This window comes from Saimiri boliviensis, chromosome 7 (genome assembly GCF_048565385.1).
Source record: "Saimiri boliviensis isolate mSaiBol1 chromosome 7, mSaiBol1.pri, whole genome shotgun sequence".
Lineage (NCBI taxonomy): Eukaryota > Metazoa > Chordata > Mammalia > Primates > Cebidae > Saimiri > Saimiri boliviensis.
Window position 1 is genome coordinate 122,464,980 of NC_133455.1, and position 24,015 is coordinate 122,488,994.

Sequence of the window (24,015 nt, forward strand, 5' to 3'; positions counted from 1 at the left end):
CAGGGTCTCCTTCGCCCCCGTGCCTGGTCACAGTATGAGGTTACATGCAGACAACAGGGGCCAGAACCTGAACACTGGCCCGTCCCACCCTGGGCGTGGCTCCTCTCCACAGGAAAACCCCACTACAGTGTTCAGCTTCCACCCCAGCACAGGCTAGCAGTTGCTGCCAGAAGGCAGACACCTGGAGACCAAGAGCGCAGCATCAGGACCCTGTGACCTCCCAAAGGGCTGGGGGAAAGGAAATGGGAAGTCTGGGCTAAGGTACAGCAAGTACACGTGAACAGAAAGAAGAGGTCAAAGAAAAGGCTGACGGCAAGTTAACAGAAACGTGGTGAACGACACGTGGTACAGGCAGCCTCGTTTAAACCACGCTCAGGAACAGCAAAGGAAATCCGGCAAATTCGCACAGTCATTCTCAACCCTGGCCGTGCAGCAAAATTGTCAGTGGAAATGTAAAGACATACACACGGCCAGGCCCCAGCCCCAGCCACTAATAAGAATCTCCAGCCCTTCACCTGTTAGACTGGCAAAAATCCAAAAGTAACCACTCTGCGGAGAAACAGGCATCCCTGGACATTGCTGGTGGGATACAGAACAGAACAATTCTTGTGGAGGGCAATCAGATGGCAGTTAACAAATTAAACATATTTACACGTTTAAACCCAGGAATCCCATAGGAGTCTACTGAGAAGATACAGGCCACAAATACCAAACAGCATACGCTCCGCGTGTTTCCCTGTAGTCGTGTGCCTGCCTATCCAGAGGGTACCGGCTGAATGAGCTCTGCTACATCTGCCTGTCGGAGAACACGCAGCCCACTAGGGGAGCAATGGCCTGGGCAGCTAAGATGCCTTCCATATCAATCAAGCTTGTCCAACCCATGGCCATGGGCTGCATGCAGCCCAGGACATCAACTTTCTTAAAACATGCAATTTTGTGTGTATGTCTGTGAATTTTAAAAATCTCGTCAGCTCTCATTAGCGTTAGTGTATTTTATGTGGGCCCCAAACAATTCTTCTTCCAGTGTGGCCCAGGAAAGCCAAAAAGATTGGACACCCCAACATAAATAAAGCAGGAAAAGAAAAAAATGAAGACATATACATGCTTTTCTTGGGGAAAAAAGAGAAATACTGGAATGACAGGCCGGTGGCTAGTAAAACTGATGATTCTCTCTGGAGACGGGGAACAGGCTGAAGAGAAGGGTCGGAGTGAGGCTTTCCTGAATAGGTTTTTTTATATAGTTTTGACTTTTGAACCACAGGAGTAGTTGCATACTTTAAAACTATAATTAAATCAAAAAATTTTAAAAAGCAAATTCTAAAACTGAAAACAAAATGAAACAAAAACAGCCTAGCTATCTCTCAAACTAACAACAGAAGCACACCAAGAAAAGCCTGGTTTCAGGTGACTTTACGGCCCAGGGACCACACGTCCTTAGTGGGTTACACTCTAAGAACAAAAAAGAAATGCAACTTCAATCAGATTTATTGTTATAGGTAATATTGGTATTATGAATTCAAACTTTTATGTATATTGAGGGATAGAGTAGATAAGAATTATGTTAATATTTTTTAAAAACCCAAATGTTTAGCTTAAGAGAAAAAGAGATACAATATAAGGTCAAATAAATGAATTATTTGATTTTTATTTAAAAATACCAACATGGACTCATTCTGAAAACACATTTTTTTAGACCTGTCTACTGAAATGACCCAGGAGCACCCACAAATGTCCTAGCACCCACATCTTGATTTCTAAATATCATTCCCCATTAAAAAGAAACCAGGGCGGTCTGGTGCAGTGGCTCATGCCTGTAATCCCAGCACCTTGGGAGGCCTAGGTGGGTGGATCACCTGAGATCAGGAGTTTGAGACCAGCCTGACCAACATGGTGAAACTCCGTCTCTACTAAATACAAAAACTTAGCTGGGCATGGTGGCGCATGCCTGTAGTCCCAGCTACTTGAGAGACTGAGGCAGGAGAATTGCTTGAACCCAGAAGGCGGAGGCTGCAGTGAGCCAAGATTGCACCATTGCAGTCCAGCTTGGGCAACAAGAGGGAAACTCTGTCTCAAAGAAAAGGAAAGAAAGAAAGAAAGAAGGAAAGAAAAAGAAAGAAAATAAATAAATAAATCAGGGCAGCTTGAAGAAATGAGTCCAGTGTGGGTCAGCCTGGGCAACAAGAGCTAAACTCTGTCTCAAAAAAAAAAAAAAAAAAAAATCAGGGCAACTTGGAGAAACGAGTCCAGTGTGAGGACAAGGACGCCCATGGGGAGCCCAGGACATTCTGTTGTGCTCGAGGCGAGACCGGCTGGGCCACAGGGAGGAGCTGAGCTAGCAGGAAGCGGCTCTCACACCAGCGTCCAAACAACCTGAGTGTCAGAAGCAAACAGGGACTGTGAACAATGTTAACGTGCGGGATGAACACAACTATGGGTCTATACACACAAAAACATAAAAATAAAACACTCGGGCAGCTGATCCAGGACTTCCAGCAGCCCTTCATCCCGCAGGCCCTTTGCTAGGATGGTGATATGGCTTGGGCTTGGATCTCTGTCCCCCCGGATCTCGTGCTGCATTGTGATCCCCAGTCTTGCAGGTAGGGCCCGGCGGGAGGTGACTGGAACATGGGAGCAGCTTCTCACGAATGACCCAAACCATCCCCTCGTCCTGTCCTCATCATAGTGAGTTCTTGTGAGATCTGCTGTTTCCGAGTGTGAGCACCACCGCCATCCTGCCCACCCTGCTCTCTTGCTCCAGAGTGGCCGTAAGCTGTGCCTACTCCGCCTTCACCTTCCACCGTGATTGTAAGTTTCCGGAAGCTTCCTCAGAGGCCGAGCAGATGCTGCCGTGCTTCCTGTGCAGCCTGCAGAACCGTGAGCCAATTAAACCTCTTTTGTCCATAAATGACCCAGTGTCAGGTATTTCTTCACAGCAATTCGAGGATGGTCCAGTACAACAGATGGAATCGCCGCCGCGCTAAGATGCGGTTGTGTTTATCACCATGTTGTTTAAGACAGAGGAAAACCTGGACACAGCCTGCAGATCTCACGGAAGAGCGGTGGCTACATGAAACACGACACCTCCATGTAGCTGGAACCCAGCGGCCGGACTGCAGCGGAACACACGCGTGCTCGCTGGCAGTGAGGTGCCTGTATGACCCTTAGCGGCTGAGTGAAAACAGCAAGTCACAACAACAGCACGTGGAGGAAACACCACTTTGTTTCATTTTAAAAATATGTATCCACATATATAAAAATTCTGCATAGGAAGACCATTATGATATATACCAACATGAACCATTTTGAAGTGGAATTATGATTTTTTTCTCTGTTTTTGACTATCTGTGCTTTCTGCAATGAAAATAGAATAATTTCATAAAAATAGATATTAAAAGTTAAGTGTACAGGAGAGAGAAGTTTGCCAGTTCTACGGTGCGTGCGGGAAGGGAGTGGCACTGAGCCACCTCAGTGAGAGTTTGAAACCGCAGAACAGCTTTCTCTGGAGAAGCGCGATCTCACGCCTAAGAGGCGCGGCAGTAAGACAGGACAGCAGTGCCCCCCAGTGGACACAAATGGGCCCTCTCGAGCTGACCGTTTCTGGCTCGGGGCCCCAGGAGAGAACAGGACCGATGGTGCATCTCCCCCTAGGCTCTGTCTCATCCCAACACCTGGGGCACAAGAGGCTGGGGCAGGTGTCCTCGCCGGCTGCCTGGTGCCCCCCAGGTGGTGCCCACACCACGCGGGTAAAGTGCACGGCTGGATTCAGAAGCAAGAGCCTCTGACTGAGGCTGCCTGTGGGGAGAAGGTGAGGGTAGGCCCAGCAGACACTTCTACTGTCGCAGCAAAGGGGGTCCCAGGTGGGTCCGTGTCTGACGCAGAAGCACTAGCACTTTTTCTTTAACTTAAATCCCATTTAATCTCCAGGGCAACCATCTCACTAAGTGGGCTGTACTATCTGCTCCCTTTTCACACGAGGAAACTGAGGTTGAGAGAGAAAGAAACTTGTCCAAGTCACATGGCTCATGGATGACGAAACCGTGGCCCAAACCAAAGCCCAGTCGCCCTCAACACAAGCTTCTCTGGGACCCTTGCCCGAGAGGATCCCTATCCCAGCCCCTCTGTCCCCTCCGGTCTGCCTTCGCTGCTTGCCCAAGTCACAGCAGGCCAGTGCCCACTGCCCTGCTTCCTCCTAACCCGGGAAGGTGCAGAAGGAAAGAATCCTTTCATGCTGAGCTCCCTGGGCGAGAGCACCGCTCCGTACTGTTTTGTGAAGCCAAACAGCTGGGTGGGATGAGAGAGCAGCGGAGAGAAATGAGGAGCAGCCATGAGAGGGAGGCCGAGTGAACTGGAGGCTCTGCCTGGCCTGAGACGCCTGCAGCCCACAGCCCGCCACCCCAGCAAGGCCTGCTGCACCAAGGAGGGTGGGGATGCAGGGGACTCTGGAGTTCCCCAAGGCCAGAGACGGAATGCATGTGAGGGGCAGCGGGGTGGGGGTGCAGCTGGGTCCTGCTCAGGCCCACAAGACAGTGGAGCAGGCATCTCTCTGTTGACTGTGCTCTTCTCACAGTGCCGCTGCCCCTGCAAACCCCAGCCCAGCTGTAGGCATGTGTGCAGACAGAGTGAGCTGTCATCTAAATTTTTTAAAAGACTTCCACCTCCACCACCCAGGGAGCGCGATCCACTCCCACCTTCCAAGGCGTCCTGGGCCCCTTGCTGCCAACCTGTCCTCCCTCTCCAATGCCACTCCTCTCTACTGCCCCTGCCCACAGCACAGTTCCCTCCCAACTTGGGGAGACGCTCTTCTCAAACGTGTCTCTGTGGCTTTCAAGTCTCTCCAAGGTTGTTCAGGAAAATGTATGCCCCCTTGGCTTTCCTTCCAGGTGACAGCATCTAAACTGGGCCTTGAAAAAGTAAGAGTTTAAGAAAGGAACTCCTGTGAGCAAAGGCATGGAGGAGGTGAAGCCTGGGGCCTGCTCACGGGCAGGGGCAGTGCTGTTCAGTTAATGGCACCCATGCGTGTGATTTGGTGACAGATCTTATTAGCTTGGGATGCAGACATGAAAGGTTTAGAGCCTTTATAGGTTTCTAAAATGAGTGACAGCCTTTGACAAAGATTCTCACAATGGTGGGTGATGAGGCCCATAGGAAGAAGTGGGCAGAAGGAAAGCAAGGGGGGCAGAGGGAGGGTGAGGGAAGGAGCACCTGTGCCCACGTCCCCGCAGTGGGAGAAGGGTGGGAGAAGGCAGGACTGTCTGAAGCTGCTGGGCCTGGCGCCTGTCACAGGTGTGTGAGACACAAGGGCAGAAAGGCGTCAAAGATGACCGAGGAGGTGCTGAACAGACACTCTCACCCCTTTCCTAGCCCCAGTGGTTTGAGGTGAGGGATGAGCCAGGCTCAGAGCTGGGGCAAAGGGGAGACAAAGGAGCAGGACCGTCGGTGCAGCCATGAGTTTGTAATCAACAAGAATCCTTTTCCATCTGGACGCCAGTGTCGTGAAATGAGGACTAAAGGTGACAAGGAGCTGGATCTAAGGTGGCTCCCTTCTAGAAGAGTCTCCTTTTCTCCACTGCCAGAAGCTAATAGCCTCAAGCTGCTCCTTGACCTTTGGCCTTCCCCTTCCCCTCCTGACCCAGGCTCAATCTGCAGCCTTATCCCCACTGCAAAGCTATATCCTCTCTCCACCTGGCACCCATTCAGGGCCTCAGCCTGCCCCCACTGCTCTCCATGCCTGCAGCAGCTGGGGCCTTCCCGGCTGCCCCTTCCCCATAGACCACCCAGCCTTGCACTCACACTCACACCTGCCATGGAAGCTGCTGAAGTAGGGGTGTAGGCCCAGGGAGCAGGCCTGCAGAGCCACCTTCCTGGCTGCCTTGCTGAGAGGACCACAAAAGCCAAGATGTTGCTTGGTTGGCATAGAAGGTTTATTGAGTACCAGCAGGGACACCTTACATGTCCTCAATGCCAAGCCCAAATCAGCCCCCTGCGTGAGTTCTCCAACCCCATGAGCTTGGATCCCTTTCCCGGAGGAGCAGTAGAGGGCTGGATGCATAGTCCGCTCTCCCCATGCACTCATTGTGTCTCTGACTCTCCGTCTCTTGCTCTGTCCCCTCTTACCACTTATTGCTAAGAGGTAACCAAAGCCTTTATGAAAGTCACACTAGGAAGGACAGGCTTAGGCAGAAGGGCTTCTTAAAATTTGAAACTGTGACTTCTGATCACCTTCACTGGGGAATATTCCAGAGGAGAGGAAGTGTTAAAGGTCAGGAAACTGGACTTGCATGTCGGGAGAGCAGCTGTGCCTCCGGGAGCAGAGGAGCTCACAGTCCTCCTACACAAGGAAAACATGCAGCTCAGAGGGCAGTTTGTTCAAGGATCCACAGCTAGAAAGTGGCCACGCTACTCAGACTCAGGTCTCCAGAGTTGCCTTCAATGCCCTCTTTTGTTCCACCGAGTCACCTCTCAGAGGAGCCGCAGGCCTTTAAGCGGAAACAGATGGAGATCAGAAGGGGAGGAAGAGACACTGCAAGGGGTTAGATGGAGGGAAGGGAGGAAGAAGGTAGTCTGAGGGGCAGGATAGCAATCTGGGGAGCCAGGGGAGGAGGAAATAGAGAGGGCTCTTAGGCCCTAACTGTGTGTACCATTTGTAGAATCTTGGTGCACATCTGAAGGTATCTTCTTCATTCTGGAGAAAGAAAAGAAAGGATCAAGACCTGGAACCAATGCCAACTGAATCTCCCTGGTCAAGGCCTCCCCTGGCCCACTGATCAGGGTGTGGATGTCAAAGCTCCTCCCCATCAGGCCAGCCAGGCCTCTATTCTGTGCCTCTGCTGCCACCCCTGCCCTTCTCTGTCCCCTGCCCCTGGCTTGTTCCACTCTCGGTCCCCTCACTTGCACCAGGTCCTGCTCACCGAGGGCTCTGGCTGGCTGAGCCTAACAAGGTGGTGGATGATGCTGTTCCCTGGGGCACGGTCAAGTAGCTGTGCTGCCCCCGCGTCTCCATGAAGCTCAGCAGGTCCATGCATACCTGTGGGTCACCGACGTCACATGCGGGACAGAAAGGACCCTCAGGATGGGCTCCTGTTCCCGGTGAGCACACAGTGGAGCAGAGCAGGTCAGGGAGGTCTTCAAGGACCACGGGCCTCCTGACTCCAAGTCCACAGTGACTCTTCAGTGGGTGCTGTGGCCATGACAGACCACCGTGGCTGGACCTGCCCACTTCCGTCCTCTGCCCTGAAGTTCTGACCCACTCCAGCCCCACATCCTCCCGGAGAACTCCAAGCACTTACTTCCCGCACCTCATATACCCTCAGATACTGAAACTGGCAGGAGTGTTGGTTAAGGGGATTCCAAGTAAAGGAAAGGTCTCATGTTCTGGCCTTTGTAGGAAAAGCCAGGAACCAATCCAGCAAGTCCTGAGGGCCCAGCCTCCTAGGACCCTTCTGGGAACCTGGGACCCTGTTTTTCAGGCTGATGGATCATTCTCTATTTATAAACACTCAAGACCAGGGTGCCTGGCTGCAGCCATCCCAACGCACTATACTACACCATCCAGAGCTGCAAGTCTCTCCTGCCTTCGCCCCTGACTGCAGAGCTTGTTAAAAAGACAGCTTCTCAGGCCTCACCCCAGCCATAAAGCTCAAGGCTTTCTCCCCACAAGCAACCTGTGGGTCCTCAGGGCCTGAGTCAGTGTCATTGGAGATCCGTGTCTCCCCTGAGACACCACAGCACTGCCCACAGAACAGGCTCAGAGGAAGGCAGGTAGGAACCACCTCTCCACTTCTCAAACCCTTCTCTGGTTCTGAAGAACTCAAATGGAACTAAAGGGCAGGGGTCTGACCCTGAAGTGGCTTTGTGAGCGCGCCCTGCCCTTCCTCCTCATCCCCCATCTTCCTCCCCTTTCCATTTACATGACGTCAGTTCTCAAGAAAGCAATTGCTCTCCCAGCACACATGGTCTCTGTGCTCACGGGTCTCTGATCTTCCCGTATCAGTAGAACCACTGAACTCATCACCTCCTTCTTCAAGGTCTCCCTCTGGGGCACTAGAGAAAACACAGGCGTGCAGCCAGAGGTCAGCCTCCTCCCCGCCTTGGATGCTCAGGAGACATCGGACGACAGCCAGGTGGGAGGAACACCAGGTACAGTCCTGGCCATCAAAGGCCAGGCGGAGTCTCCACCGGCATCTCAGCCACCCCTGCGCCTCCAACCACACTGGAACCCACGAGCCTGGCCAGTACTTTTATCAGGAGGGCATTCAAGCCCCACCCTCGCCAGTCTCCACAACGGCTCACACAGAACCGCCTCTCCAGCCAGGCTGCCCTCCCCACCATCTGTCATTATCAGCCTTTCCAACCTCGGCTGTCGCTCCTCTCCTCTGTGGCCTCCTTGTCCTGACCTGTAGTCACAGGCTCCTCCCTGTTTTTGGCCTGTCCCCTCCATAAAGCCCACCCGGCTCCCCTGACCGCCCCTTGCCTGCCTTCCTGTGGGCATCATCACTCCCATCTCAGCAGCCCAGTGCACATTGCCCTGTACCGTCACGGTGTGGGCAGCTCACCCTCCCTACCCTTGCTGAGAGCAGGGGCTGTCTTCTCTATGTGTACTCTCAGTGCCTGGACCAGCGCTCAGCACACAGCGAAAGGTTAACATCCGCACCTGACTGGAGGTGAAGCCTGCTCTTCCAGGCAGTAATCACAGATAAACCACTGTGAAACCAACACTAGACAGGCCCTGTTCTCAACACCTCACATGTTTATTCACTCCACCCTCACTAAAAATCCCTGAAGGTAAAAACTGTTTTTCCCTCCGTTTTTCAAATGAAGAAATAGAGGCACAAACTAAAAGTCATTTGCCCAAGGCTGCATAGCTGGTGAGAAGCACAGCCAAGATCCGAACCCACTGAGATGACTCTGCGTTTAAAACCGTGCTTCTAACCACTATACCAACTGCCTCCCGAGAAAGGAGACCTCCTAGGAACGGTCAAGTCCTAGAACCCCAGGCCCATGCCCCGTTCCCACTCACCTCTGCAGAACACATCCCTGAAGACTTGCAGGGCTGCCACTGCCTTGGCAGGCCCCTTGAGTTTGATGGTGTTTTGCAGCAAAATCACCAGCTGATCGCCATATAACTTGGCTATCAGAAAGGTGTGAATACGTGGCAGTGGGTATGTTTAAACAGCAGGTAATACCCGGGCACAAGTCATGCTCACAGCAAACCCCTGAGCATGGCTTCGACGAAAGAGAAAGAAAAGGAACCACGTCCACCCAGCATGTGCCAGGTGCCCTTCCTGCCCCACATGCCTGCCCGCAGGCAGCACACGGTGCTCGTCAGTGCTGTCCTGACATATGCACCTTTCTGAAATGGGGATCATGCCAGGAGAAAGGGGAGCCAGCCCCAGGTGAGGCAGTGGAAACAGCAGGGGTGGGGGGTGGGGCCATGGCTATGCCCTTTCAGATTCACTCAACTTCAGGCAAAGTTTTCATGAATTATTTTGAATCTTGTCTCAGAGGATGGAACCCCCACCTTCCCATAGGAACCTAGGCCACGACTCCAGCCCAGGGAGAGACCAAGGTGGTCCTGAGTTCACACGTGGGCACACACACACACACACACAGAGCCAGGGCTAGGGAAACATAAACTTACTTAGTATGTTGAAGGCTTTCAGGGCTAAGCTGTGGTTCAGCATGAAGTAGCATTTGCCACTCATCTGTAAGGAGACAAAGGCCATCAGACCTTGGAGGATGGAAACCAGGGCCCCTATGTGTGGAGGAGGAAACTGAGGCACAAAGCTATGCAGTGCGTGGCGCCAGGCTCTCAAGAGAACAGAAAACTGGAGCCCAGGAATCCACATTCCCAGCCCCAGAGGGAACAAGACAGTGGCCAGCAAATTAAATGTAAGGAAGGCATCATCCTTTTGCAAAATGTTCAATTGTCCTCTGCCTACTTCACTGCACAGAGGACCTGGCACGTCCCACAGGCTGAAGGAGGGCCTTAAACCTTCTGCCTTTTCCCCAGAGTTCAGAAGAGCCACAAAGGCTTATCACCCCAGAAAGCACGCAAGATGTGCCCGAGTTACCTCCTGGAAAATGTCCCACTCTGTGCCCAGAATCCAGGCATTTGTCTGTTTCTGAGAAGCCTGCAGTGTGTGCAGTGAAGGTCACCATGTCAAAGACTCCTGTCCCATCTGGAGGTGGTGACCTGGTCTAGGGAAGCCATCACCACCAAAGAAGAGAGAGAGGGCAAGAACAGGATGCCTCCAGCCCACAGCACTCACCAGCTGAAACAGCATGCCTGCGACTTCCCCAGCTGGGACTCCAAGCTGACATCTCACAGCTACTGAGAGCCAGAGCCCCAGCCAGCTGGCAAATGCACTTTGTGCACAAGGACAGTCAGGACAGGACTTCCCAGCCCTTCCAGCAGCCTCGAGGGAAGAACTACTTCCCCATGTCTTCAAGGTTGGCCCAAGCCCTCATGATTTCACATGGCCCCTCGGGCCTTCGAGGCAGGCCCAGGGTGCAGCTCCCTGTCGCTCAGCACAACCAGTACTGGACTGTTTCCCTCAACCAAGACACTGCACTTCTTTTCTTTTCTTTCTTTTCTTTCTTTACTTTTTTTTCTTTTCTTCTTTCCTTCTCTTCTCTTCTTTTCTTTTCTCATGATACTGATTCTCTACCATGAGAGCTGCACTTATTTTCATAGAATCTCATTACTCCAAGAATACCTTGAGGGAATCCAATACTGCACATGCTGGCTGGCCTAAAAGAAACAGGATATGGAGTCAAACTCAGCATTCATCGATAGACGAATGGATAAAGAAATCGTTGGGCCAGGCACCATGGCTCATGCCTGGAAGCCCAGCACTTTGGGAGGCCGAGGCAGGCGGATCAGGAGATCAAGATCATCCTGGCTAACACAGTGAAACCCCATCTCCACTAAAAATACAAAAAAATTAGCAGGATTGTTGTTAGTTCCTCTTGAAATGTTTGGGAGAATTCAGCAGTGAAGCAATCAGCTCCTGGGCTTTTCTGTGATGGGAGACCTTTTATTACTGATTCAAACTCCTGAGTTGGGATGTAATGGTCTGTAATGTCTGCCTCATCCTTCAAAAAAGTAAATGTAAGAGTGTGCTGTAGAGATAGCACTGTGACCCAGGGCTTGGTCTTTGGCCTGAATGATCGTTTCAAGTAGTCTGAATTTAATTAATTTAATTAATTTTTACATTAATCTAAATTTTTAAAAATTAGCAAGAACATTGCAGGCATAGTGGTGCGTGCCTGCAATCCCATCTACTTAGGAAGCTGAGGTGGGAGGATCTCTTGAGCCCAGGAGTTTGAGGCTACAGTGAGCTATGATTGGCTACTACATTCTAACCTAAGCAACAGAGAGAGAACATGTCTAAAAAACAGTAAAAAGAAAAAAAGGCCAGGTGTGGTGTTTTATGCCTGTAATCCCAACATTTCAAAGGGCCAAGAAGAGAGGATCCTTTGAAGCCGGGAGTTCAAGACCAGCCTGGGCAACATAGTCAGACTCTGTCTCTACTAAAATAAAATATTTTCAGACCCTGTGAAACTCACCCCTAGTCCTCAGGTACAGAACTCCTGCCTTATGCTGCTGCAGTTTCTGCCTTTGTAAGAAAGAATGACTAAGAATGAGGTTAGCCAGGGTGGTGGGGAACGCTGATTTCTGCGGGGAAGTAGGGATGTGAGAAGGGGCTCTGAGGAAAAAAGAGGTTCAAGGGAAAGAGAGCAGTGTGACCCAGGGGACCTCTGCGTGACCTTGACACACTGGCTCAAGGCCTAGGCTGGTCAGAACACTTGTCCTGAGTGGCCCTGCCCCCTTTGTCAGAGGCCACTGTGCATGGGGAGAAGTTTCTGGGGCATCTCCATAGGACATGCCCTGTGTGTTGGATGGACGAGCAAGCTACGTTTCTCAGCAGTAACTGCAAGGAAGACGATGTGCAGACAAATCGTGGAGCAGTCAGGACTTCGGGCAGTACCTGGCTGTTTCCTAGAGGGTGACCCTGAGACCCAGGGTCTCTAAGGACACTCACCACCTTAACTCAGTGATGTGTGCAGGTCTTTACAAGGTGCTCTTACACCCCTGTTTTCACAGCAGCCCCGAGAGGAGGCTACGTGGGAGGCATGGTGACAGACACTTATAGTCTCAGCTATCTATGCAACTGAGGCAGGAGGATGACATGAACTCAGGAGTTCGAGGCTGTGGTAAGGTATGATTGGTACTCCAGACTGGACAACAGAAAAAAACATTAATTAATTAATTAATTAATTGAAAAATAATTGAAATCCCAGAAAGAAACCATTACATTTAAAGTCAATTGATTTGACAAAGGGGTCAAGAAACTTCATTTGGAAAGGAATAGTCTTTTGTGTTTTTTGTTTTTGTAGAGACGTGTGTCTCACCATATTGCCCAGGCTGGTCTTAAACTCTGGACTCAAGCAATACTCCTGCCTTCACCTCCCAAAGTGCTGGCATTACAGGCATGGGTCACTGTGTCTAACCAGGAATAGTCTTTTCCACAAATGGTGGTAAGGAAATTGGATATCCATGTGCAAATTAATTTGGGCCCCTGCCTAACACTATACACAAAAATTAATCTTCACAAGATGGCACCGCAAGTGAAGAAGGAAGATCCTGCCCGTCCTAAAGCTGAAGCTAAAGCAAAGGCTTTGAAGACCAAGAAAGCAGTGTTTAAAGGTGTCCACAGCCACAAAAAAAAGAAAAAAGAAGATCTGCACATCACTCACCTGCCAGTTGCCCAAGACACTGTGACTCCGGAGGCAGCGCAAATATCCTCAGAAGAGCACCCCCAGGAGAAACAAGCCACCACTATGCTGTTGTCAGGTTTCCGCTGACCACCAAGTCAGCCATGAAGAAGACAGAAGACAACAACACGCTTGTGTTCAATGTGGATGTTAAAGCCATCAAGCACCAGCTCAAACAGGCTGTGAAGAAGCTCTATGACACTCATGTGGCCAAATTCAACACCTCAATTTGGCCCGATGGCCTGTTCAGCTGGCTCCTAATTATGATGCTTTGGATGTTGCCAACAAAAACTGGGAAGATCTAAACTGAGTCCAGCCAGCTACTTCAAAATATATGCATATCTTTTAACCATAGGAAAAAAATACAAAATTAACCAGACACAGTGGTGCATGCCTGCAGTCACAGCTACTTGGGAGGCTGAAACAGAAGAATCGCTTGAATCTGGGAGGCAGAGGTTGCACTGAGCCGAGATTGCACCATTGCACTCAAGCCTGGGCAACAAGAGTGAAACTCTGTCTCAAATTAAATAAATAGATAAATACAAAAATAAATAAAATGGTGCAGCCACTTTTTTGGAAGATAGTATGATGGTTTCTCAGAATTGCCTTAAGCCCAGCAACTTCATTTCTAGGTATGTACCCAGGGAAAATGAAAATGTATGTCCACACAAAGGCTTGTATGTGAATGTTCATGACAGCACCATTCACAAGAACCAAAAGGTCAAGACAACCCAAATGCCCATTAACCGGCAAAGGGATGAAAACATGAAATATACAATGGAATACTATTCAGCAATCAGAAGGAAGTTCTGATGCTTGCTGCTACATTGATCAACGTCAACAATGCAATGTTTCGTGAAAGAAGCCAGATGGAAAAGAACTCACATTACCTGATTCAGTTTATATGAAATGTCCAGAACAGCCTAATGTAGAGACAGAAAGTATACTACTTGTTGCCTAGGGCTGGGATGAGAATGCAAAGTAACTCTGATGGGCACAGGTTTCTTTTTGGGATGACAGAATGTTCCAAAAGTAGATTTTTGTAATGGTTGCAAAATTCTGTAAATATACCAAATATACTACAAATCATTGAACTGGACCAGGCACAGTAGCTCACATCTGCAATCCCAGCACTTTAGGAGGCTGGGGCAGGAGGGTCCCTTGAGCCAATTAGTTTGAGACCAGCCTTGGCAACAGAGGCAGACTCTGTCTTTCCAAATAACTAAGAAATTTGTTGGGCATGGTGACACACACCTGTAGTCACAGTTATGACTCAGGCTGAGGCAGGAGAATTGCCTGTGCCCAGGAGGTTTCAGGTCTTAGCGTGGCCATGGAAGACAACCCTTCTTGGTCCTCCCCCCTCAGTGCCCTGCGTTCGAGCCTGAGCACACTCTATAGTGTCACGCTTAGCCCCGACTCCCCTGCCTGGGGTGCCCTTCCTGGCCTAGGAACTGGGAAAACCTACCCACTTCCAAGACTCAGCTCAAGCACCTCTTCCTGCTGGGTGTGTGGAGTTTTTGTTTGTTTGTTTTTGTTTTGAAACAAAGTCTAGCTCTGTCACCCAGGCTGGATTGCAGTGGTACGATCTCAGCTCACTGCAACCTCTGCCTCCAGGGTTCAAGTGATTCTCCCGCCTCGGCCTCCCAAGTAGCCTGTAGGCACCAGCCACCATACCGGGCTAATTTTTGGATTTTTAGTAGAGACGGGGTTTCTCCATGTTGGCCAAACTGATCTCGAACTCCTTACCTCAAGTGATCCGCTGTCCTTGGCCTCCCAAAGTGCAGGGATTACAGGCGTGAGCCACCATGGCCCGCCCCTGCTGGGTGTTTTCTGATGCGCCTCATCTCCCCACCTGACGCAGATCCCACAGTCCCCCGAACAGCCTTCTGCCCCAACGCTTTGCTCCACTGTTTGGTCCTGTATGTTTCCATGGCTGCCTCGCCCTCTTAGATCACAGGCTCCTGGAGAGCAGCGCCCCGTATCTCAGTTGGCTTTGCATTCCCAGGGCCTGGCACAGAGCCTGGCTCCCATGAGCACTCAATAACCCTTAAAAATTGACGGGTGTCCTGGGCAGCACCAAGGCAGCTCGGGGAATGGGATCGTGATCTGCTGCCCTCTACTGCCAATGTGAGGCATTGTTCTAAGCGCAGACACCTCCCTCTCGGCTTTGCAAAAACAACTGCAGGATTGGGAAGCTGGAAAAGGAACTGGTGGAGGATGGGGGATGTGGACGCGGTCTAAGGAGACAAACTGAGATTGAGGGGTTGCTGAGACTCTGCAGTCCGCCACACTTTTCCTGTGTTCGTGGACGCAGGGGCCAGGTCAGTGCTTTCAAAGGAGGGTGCATCCCCAGAGAGGCTCTGGCTCCCCCACCAAACCCTAAACTCTTGGATGAGATCTTGCTTCTCAGTAGATCTCTTGCCATGTCGTAACTATCACTGCAGCTTTTATTCACTTCAGTGAGCGATCACTGAGTTTTCTCCACCATTGTTGTAAAATGTGTGTTGCTCTTGTGTATAAAAAGACTGTAAATTTAACCACTGGCTTCTCCTGATACTAACTCGGCTTCCTACTGCTGGGGGGTTGTCTCTTACATTCTGGGTTGCTCAGCTTTCTGTCAAAACCCAAATATAGTTGTTCCCCAGTATCCATGCGGGATTGGCCCCAGGACCCTCCCTTGAAGATACCAACATCAGAGGTGCTCAAGCCCTGACAGAGAATGACACAGCATTTGCAGACAACCTATGCACACCGTGCAATCATTTTTTTAAAGGAATATAAAACTGTTTATTGACCACTGTTCACCAGCATTTACAATAAATTAAACAATATACAGTCGAATAACATTCCGCTTGCTACAAAGATGTTTTTCCTGTTTTTTGCGGAACCAGTAAAGCAAATACTGAAAATATGGAGCCTACATGTAAGGAACGAGTTGGGGTAAAGAAGAAACATGCGTGTCAATAGCTTAGATTACAAAGAGTGGTTCACACATTTATGACAGCAGGTCCTAGAATGCCAACACTTCTAACTATCTGACTAGGTTTCTATGAGCCAAGTCTTAGATATTCCATGAATCATGACCTTTTAGTCAATATAGCAACAGAGATTTCGACATTTTTTAATGTTCATTTGCAAATGTTCAACTAAGTTTTGTTTAGCTAATTAAAACACACTGGGATTTGTCTAGTTTCCTCATCTGATGTGGAAACCTCCAGTGATGGCAGTGATAAAATTTTTCCTTTTAGGAATTTTGCAAACAAACCACTTCATTTATAGATATAGAGGCTTTAAAATTATCTAATTTAAATTGTCCTATTAAGTAGAATTACTTATTTCACTTAAAATAAATTTCACTTAAAAGGTATGGCTTCAGGAAAATTTTCACATTAACATGAAGTGATTATCTCATGGCTTGCTCAGAATAATGGGCTCTCAGAAATATGGGTTTACCTGTGGTTTTTGTTTCAGTGAATGTTGTTTTAAAAAAAAACATTTACAAGGCCGGGTGCAGTGGCTCATGCCTGTAATCCCAGCACTTTGGGAGGCCGAGGCGGGCAAATCATGAGGTCAGGAGATCAAGACCATCCCGGCCAACATGGTGAAACCCCATCTCTACTAAAAATATAAGAATTAGCTGGGCGTGGTGGCATGCGCCTGTAGTTCCAGCTACTCGGGAAGCTGAGGCAGAAGAATTGCATGAACTCTGGAAGTGGAGATTGCAGTGAGCCGAGATTTCGCCACTGTACTCCAGCCTGGTGACAGAGCAAGACTCCATCTCAAAAAAAAAAAAAAAAAACTATTTACACATACATTTTGTGTGTATACACACACACACACACACACAAAACCAAAGTCTAGAATGGTCCTTAGGCTTATAAGAACACAAGTTCTGATTAATGACTGAAAATTTCCCTCAACATATAGAAAAGCTGTTGACTAATGGAGAAGAAATAATATATCATGGTATCAAATGTTCTTTTCTGATAAAGGAAGCAACTACAGAAATCTTTTATTTATTTGTTCCAAGTAACCAGGTTCTATTGATGAAAAGAAAAAACCCAGCTGGGCGCAGTGGCTCACGTCTGTAATCTCAGCACTTTGGGAGGCGGAGGTGGGTGGATCACCCGAGGTCAGGAGATCAAGACCAGCCTGACCAACACGGTGAAACCCTGTGTCTACTAAAAATACAAAAATTAGCCAGGCGTGGTGGTGCACACCTGTAATCTCAGCTACCTGGGAGGCTGAGGCAGAATTGCCTGAACCTGGGAATCAGAGGTTGCAGTGAGTGGAGATCGCGCCATTGTACTTTAGCCTGGGCAACAAGAGCAAAACTCTGTCTTGTAAAAAGAAAAAAAAAAAAAAAAAAAACTCTTCCAATACTACTTTCAAAACAAACACATCAAACTTGATTTTCATTAGAATGTAGTTATTTTGTCACATTAATAAATCAGAAAGACCCAAATATTTTATTTCATATACATATATATATATATATATATATATATATATATATATATATATACATATATATATATATATAATGTGAACTACTGAGTTTCATCTTCTGGACAAAAATGCCAAGCTAGTCCAGGAGTTTGAGATCAGCCCTGCCAACATAGTGAAACTCTATCTCTACTAAAAATACAAAAACCAGTGTGGTGGCAAGTCCTGTAATCCCAGCTACTAGGGAGGCTGAGGCAGGAGAATCGCTTGAACCCAGGAAGTGGAGGTTGCAGTGAGCCAAGATTGTACCACCACACTCCAGCCAGGAAGACAGAGTAAGACCATCTCAAAAAAAAAAAATTACAATTTGAGGAAACTTCATATTTGCCTCTTTTGCCAGCATGAGATCCACCTCACCCGAGTCTTTCCACTTCATGAGAAACATCCATTTTCCATTGCCACCTGTGGCACCAATTATTCTTTCAGGATCGAGACCTCTGGCAAATCCTCTTGGCTTGTCAGCAGCATCTCTTTTCTTCTTTGATGTGCTGACTTTGGATTCACTGTGAGATACAGTACAGATTTTCTTTTTGTACCGTCTTTTTCTTTACCAGCTTTCTGAGAATTGAGAAAAGCTTCCATTAACTCTGGACAATTTGAATTTCCCTCAGGTTCCCCAGTATTGTCCGAATCTGTAAATCCCTTCCACTTCAGGGAATATTCCACTTTCCCATTCACTACAAATCCACCTAGCAGTACTTTTTCCACCACAAATTTTTCAAGCTCTGTCTCTTCAACGTTTTTACTCTTTTCATTCTGTTTTTTTTTCCCATTTTTGGAGGCCATTTTTTATTGCTGACTTGAAGAGCTATTATTCGCTGCTTCTGAGCTGCTCCAGGTCTTGGTCTGAAATTCACGTCTTGTGTGCAATTTCTTTTTTTCTTTTTTCTTTTTTTTTTTTTTGGAGATGGGAGTCTTGCTCTGTGACCCAGACTGGAATGCAGTGACGTGCTCTCAGCTCACTGCAACCCCTGCCTCCTGGGTTCAGGTGATTCTCTTGCCTTGGCCTCCCAAGTAGTTGGAACTACAGGCATGTGCCACCACACCCAGCTAATTTTTGTATTTTTAGTAGAGATGGGGTTTTGCCATGTTGGCCAGGCTGGTCTCGAATTCCTGACCTCAGGTGATCCAACTGCCTCAGCCTCCGAAAGCACTGAGATTACAAGCATGAGCCACCGCACCTGGCCCACTGCTCGCACTTTCAATCAGCTCTAGATTACTTGTGATATCTAATTCAGTGTCATTGCTATGTCAACAGTTGTTTAGAGAATAATGACAAGAAGAAAAGTTTGGAAGTGTTCAGTAAAGCCGCAATCTTTTTCAAATATTTTTGCCCCAGTTGGTTGAATCCCCAGTTAAATCCAGAAGCCACAGATGTGGCAACCATTGTGGGGAGGGCCAGCTATACTTGTTAGCATCCCCCGACCCTTCACTACCCACTGCTTCAACAGGTCAGGTGATGTCCTGTGCCCCTCCTGGCAAGGAGAAGCATTACCTCAGCCCCTGTTGGGACTGCAGGTCTGTCTGCATCTTGACATCTGGAAAGTTTGCCTAACACCTCACATAGGAAATGGATTTGCAGGAGCTTGGGACTGTAGATGGAGATTTGTGAGTGATGTCCACAGAAACACTTAATGTCTCAGAGCGGCTAAGAGAGCCACCTGCAGAGAAAGATCACCTGTCGTTCACCTTTGAATCCTCAAACTCTGTCACACAGGGCATTCAGTAAATATCAGATGTCTATGGAACAAATGCAAGTATTGGACATAAAAGAAGTGAAAGGGACTATCTTCTCATGGTGCAGAAAATTAGAGCTCCATGACACGTTTAGCCCTAAATTTAGGAATCCATACCACTAGAGAAGAAATACCTTTTTTTTTTTTTTTTTTTTTTTGAGATGGAGTTTCACTCTTGTTACCCAGGCTGGAGTGCAATGGCGCAATCTCGGCTTACTGCAACCTCCGCCTCCTGGGTTCAGGCAATTCTCCTGCCTCAGCCTTCTGAGTAACTGGGATAACAGGCATGCGTCACCATGCCCAGCTAATTTTTTTGTATTTTTAGTAGAGACGGGGTTTCACCATGTTGACCAGGATGGTCTCAGTCTCCTGACCTCGTGATCCACTCGCCTCGGCCTCCCAAAGTGCTGGGATTACAGGCGTGAGTCACCGCGCCCAGCCCAAGAAATGCCTTTCAATTAACAAATGGCCTCTCCTCTCCTCTCCCTGAAGAGTTCAGTGAACGATGATCAGGAGGGCACCATAAACTTTGTATCATCTACTTGAAGAGACAAGGCACAGATGAAAAATGACTTCTCCCTGTCCCCAGAAGTCTGTAACCACACGGGATGAGGTATCCATCCCACACTTGCTTCTCCAGAATGACTAGAGAACCATTTGCAATGATACGGTGAATTCACAGCCACTTACCACTGAAAATGTACAGCACAGAAAATCAGAGTTTGGCCGGGCGCGGTGGCTCAAGCCTGTAATCCCAGCACTTTTGGGAGGCTGAGGCGGGTGGATCACGAAGTCAAGAGATCGAGACCATCCTGGTCAACATGGTGAAACCCCGTCTCTACTAAAAATACAAAAAATTAGCTGGGCATAGTGGCATGTGCCTGTAATCCCAGCTACTCAGGAGGCTGAGGCAGGAGAATTGCCTGAACCCAGGAGGCGGAGGTTGTGGTGAGCCAAGATCGCGCCATTGCACTCCAGCCTGGGGAGAGTGAAACTCCTTCTCAAAAAAAAAAAAAAAAAAAAAAAAAAAAAAAAAAAAGAAAATCAGAGTTTGTAGTTAGGTGGTGCTATCAGAGCAGGCCTCCTGAAAGAGGCTGGCTTGGAACTACCCTAGGCTGAGAAGAAGTTGAAAAGAGAACAGAAAATTAACCGTTCTGTGGCCTGGAGGCACCCTGGGTCCTCAGACCCAGAGTGTCAGCCAGATATCCTGGTGGGGAGATGGGTGCAAAGCCATCGACCACCCTGCCCATGTTCTCATGCTTGAGAGTGTGGCACCAGGGCAGATGCAGCAAAGATGACCACTGCATACATTCCAGCTCCCAGACAGAGGCACACGTAGCTTCCAATGCACAAGGCCCCATTCAACAAAATCCATGCCTTTTCAGGATGCAGGATAATAGAGTGAAGTGCACGTGGACTGGAGTGCAGTGCTGCCCAGACGGACGGCGCCAACTCAGAACATCCTCGGGGAAGCCAGCATCAGTTTGGAGAAGATTGAGGGATGAGGCCATCCAATGAGCCAGAGGGTCCCTGAGAGATGAAGTGGCCTTTGCCTCTGGGATTCCCTACCCATCATTCACAGAAGCAGCTTGGTCCACTGAGCTGGGCAGCACTGTTCTGGAATAATAATGAAGAACATACCCAGCATGCCTCCTGTCAGAGCCCAATGAGGGGGACAGGTGAGTGCTGTCTCCCCAGCACCTGCTCCTGCATGGGCCAGCAGCCCTGACCTTTCTGACAAACCCCAAAGCGCTCCAACCATTACATGGCTTCTCACCATCTCCAGCCCAAACTCTGCTTCCAAAGCCTAGTGGATCCACCTGATGGACCTCACCTCCTGCTGTCCCCGCACATTCTGCTCCATCTGAGAGGTGCCTCCTCCCTGGGTGGCAGCGCTCATGTTTTACCTGGGGGCTTCCTCGCACTGTTCCCACCATCTGAGATACCCTGCTCCCTTCCACCCCGAACAATGGTAGAAAAAAATCAACACAGACTTAGAGTCGGAAGAGCCAGCTTCAATTCCTCCACTGAACAGAGAGTGCCTGCATATTCCCACAAAAGAACATACACTTAGGATCTGACAGTGACAGAGGTCTGACATCCACAGTCTCGGAAGGCTGAAGTCACAGTGTCCGCAGGGCTGGCTCACTCTGGAGCTCCAGGGAGATGTTGCTCCCTTTCCTTTCCCATCTCCTAGAGGCAGCATGGGTTTCTTGGCTCATGGCCCCACAGCACACGACTTCTGCCTCTGTGGCCACATGTCCATCTCTGACTCTGGCCCTCTGGTTTCCCTCTTATGAGGACTCCCGTGATTACATCAGACCCACCCAGGTAGTGCAGGAGAATCTCCCCATCTCAACATCCTTAGTTGAATCACATTTGCAAAGTCCGTATTGCCAGGTAAGGTCAGAAATATACAGGCTCTGGAGAGTAGGATGTGAACATCTTTGGGGCGGCATCATTCAGCCTGGCACAGTGAGATATATATGTATTTTTAATTTTTTGGTTAGTTTTTAGAGACAGTATCATTGTGCTGTCCAGGCCAAACTCAGACTCCAGGAGTTCAAGCCTTCCTCCTGCCTCGGTCTCCCAAGTACTGGGATTACAGGTGCGTGCCACTGTGCCTGGCTTATATCTTATAAATCGATAAGAAAACTGATTTTTTTTCCTTTTTTTTTTTTTTAATGAGACAGGGGCTTGACATATTGCCCAGGCTGGTCCTAAACTCCGGGGCTCAAGCGATCTTCCTGCTTCAGCCTCCCACAGTGCTAGGATTACAGACATGAGCCAACACACTAGCCCAGTCTGATTTTTTTTTTAATGGGTAAAAGATTGGACTTCACCAGAGGAGATAAACAAAATGGCAAAAAAAAAAAAAAAAAGAAAAAGAAAAAAAAAGTTTATGAAAGATGCAGAACATCATTATTCATTAGGGAAATACAAATTGAAACCACAATGATGTAATAACTACATCCCCACCAGAATAGGTAAAATCAAAAGACATGTCTGCACTGGCAAGGCTGCAGAACTCTCATATGCTGCTGGGGGACACACAAAATGGCACAGCTACTGTGGAAAGCAATTTAGCAGTTTCTTACAAAGCCAAATATAGGACCCAGCGATCCTTCCCCTAGGTGTTTATCCAAGACAAATGAAAGCAGATTTCTACACACAGTCTATACAAGAATGTTCCAGCAGCTTCCTTCTGCTCCCCACAAATGGACAGCAGCCCAAGGGGCTTCAGCTGATAAATGTCATAAAGAAAGTGTCGTACATCCATACAGTGGAATATATTCAGTAACGATGAAGAACAAGTTACTGATACACACAGGAACAAAGGTAATTCTCAAGAGCTTTACACCAAGTGAAAGGAGCCAGACACAAACGAATCTGTGTTCAGATTCTTTACCTGAGGCCGGGCGCGGTGGCTCACGCCTGTAATCCCAGCACTTTGGGAGGCCGAGGCGGGTGGATCATGAGGTCAAGAGATTGAGACCATCCTGCTCAACATGGTGAAACCCCGTCTCTACTAAAAATACAAAAAATTAGCTGGGCATGGTGGCGCGTGCCTGTAATCCCAGCTACTCAGGAGGCTGAGGCAGAAGAATTCCCTGAACCCAGGAGGCAGAGGTTGTGGTGAGCCGAGATTGCGCCATTGCACTCCAGCCTGGGTAACAAGAGCGAAACTCCATCTCAAAAAAAAAAAAAAAAAAAAAATCAGTTGCACAATTGCATAACAATGTAAATGTTCATAATGCCACTGAACTGTAGACTTAAAAATTTGTTAAAATGGTAAATTTTAGGTTATGTATATTTTATCACAATTAAATGACTCCCCCCCACCCAATAAACTGCATTCTATATACTGGCAATAACAATCAGAAAATAAACTTTTGGCCGGGTGCAGTGGCTCACGCCTGTAATCGAAGCACTTTGGGAGGCCAAGGCGGGCAGATCACTTGAGGTCAGGTGATCGAGACCAGCCTGGCCAACGTGGTGAAACCTCATCTCCACTGAAACACAAAAATTAGCCGGGCCCGGTGGCAGGTGCCTGTAATCCCAGCCACTCAGGAGGTTGAGGCAGGAGAATTGCTTGAACCCAGGAGGAAGAGGTTGCAGTGAGCTGAGATCACACCATTGCACTCCAGCCTAGGCAACAGAGTGAAGAAGCTCCATCTCGAAAAAAAATAAAAGAGAGAGAGAAAGAAAATAAACTTTTGAAAGAGCATTTTTACAACAGTACCCAAACAAAAAAATACCTAGGAAAAATGCTAATAAAAGATACACAAGACTCTACCCTGAAAAATATAAAACACTTTCAGAGGAAGTATACAAAAAATAAAAAAAGAAAAAGAAAAATATAAAACACAAAACATAACTGAGAAAAAAATTAAAGAATAGCTAAATTAATAGAAGAATATATCATGTTCATGGATTGACTCAATATTTTAAGATGCTAAATCTCCCTAATTTTCCGTACAGATTCAGTGGAATCCACTCGAAATCCTAGCATTTTTTGTGCACATTGAAGATGATTCTCCAGTGAACATGGAAAATCAAAGACCCCAGAGTAGCCACGGCCACCCTGAAAAACACACTACCAGACAGCAGCACTTGTTTTAAAGCTGTGGCAACTAAGATCCTGAAGGGCTGCACATGGACATATACTCAGACCAATGCGGAAAACAGGAGTCCACAGACAGACACAAAGATGTGGTCACACCTGACAGGAGGCACAGGAGCCAGTGCAGCTCAGTGGAGAGCGTGGCTGTCAATAAATGGCACTGGGCCAACTGCACAGAGAGGAAAAAATGATCCCTGACTCTGCACCTCAGCCCTGACATAAATAAAATTTGAGATGAATCCTAGACTAAAATGTGTTTAAAAAAAAAAAAAAAAGTTGCTGAGCAAGGTGGCTCACACCTGTAAACCCAGCACTTTGGGAGGCTGGGGTGGGTGGATCACGGGGTCAGGAGTTTAAGACCAGCCTGACCAG

General features: G+C 48.3%; 1 long non-coding RNA gene and 1 pseudogene across 1 annotated transcript; both read right to left on the reverse strand.

Annotated features, from left to right (window-relative positions):
* Positions 1–5,916: 5,916 nt before the first annotated feature.
* On the reverse strand, positions 5,917–9,697 carry LOC141585019 (uncharacterized). Its single transcript, XR_012518300.1, has 3 exons — positions 9,638–9,697; positions 6,639–6,682; positions 5,917–6,476 (listed from the first exon to the last, which is right to left on the reverse strand). It is a non-coding gene; the product is annotated as an uncharacterized LOC141585019 (long non-coding RNA).
* Positions 9,698–15,014: 5,317 nt separating this feature from the next.
* LOC141585234 (chromobox protein homolog 3 pseudogene) lies at positions 15,015–19,126 on the reverse strand (annotated as a pseudogene).
* Between the last annotated feature and the right edge of the window lie 4,889 nt (positions 19,127–24,015).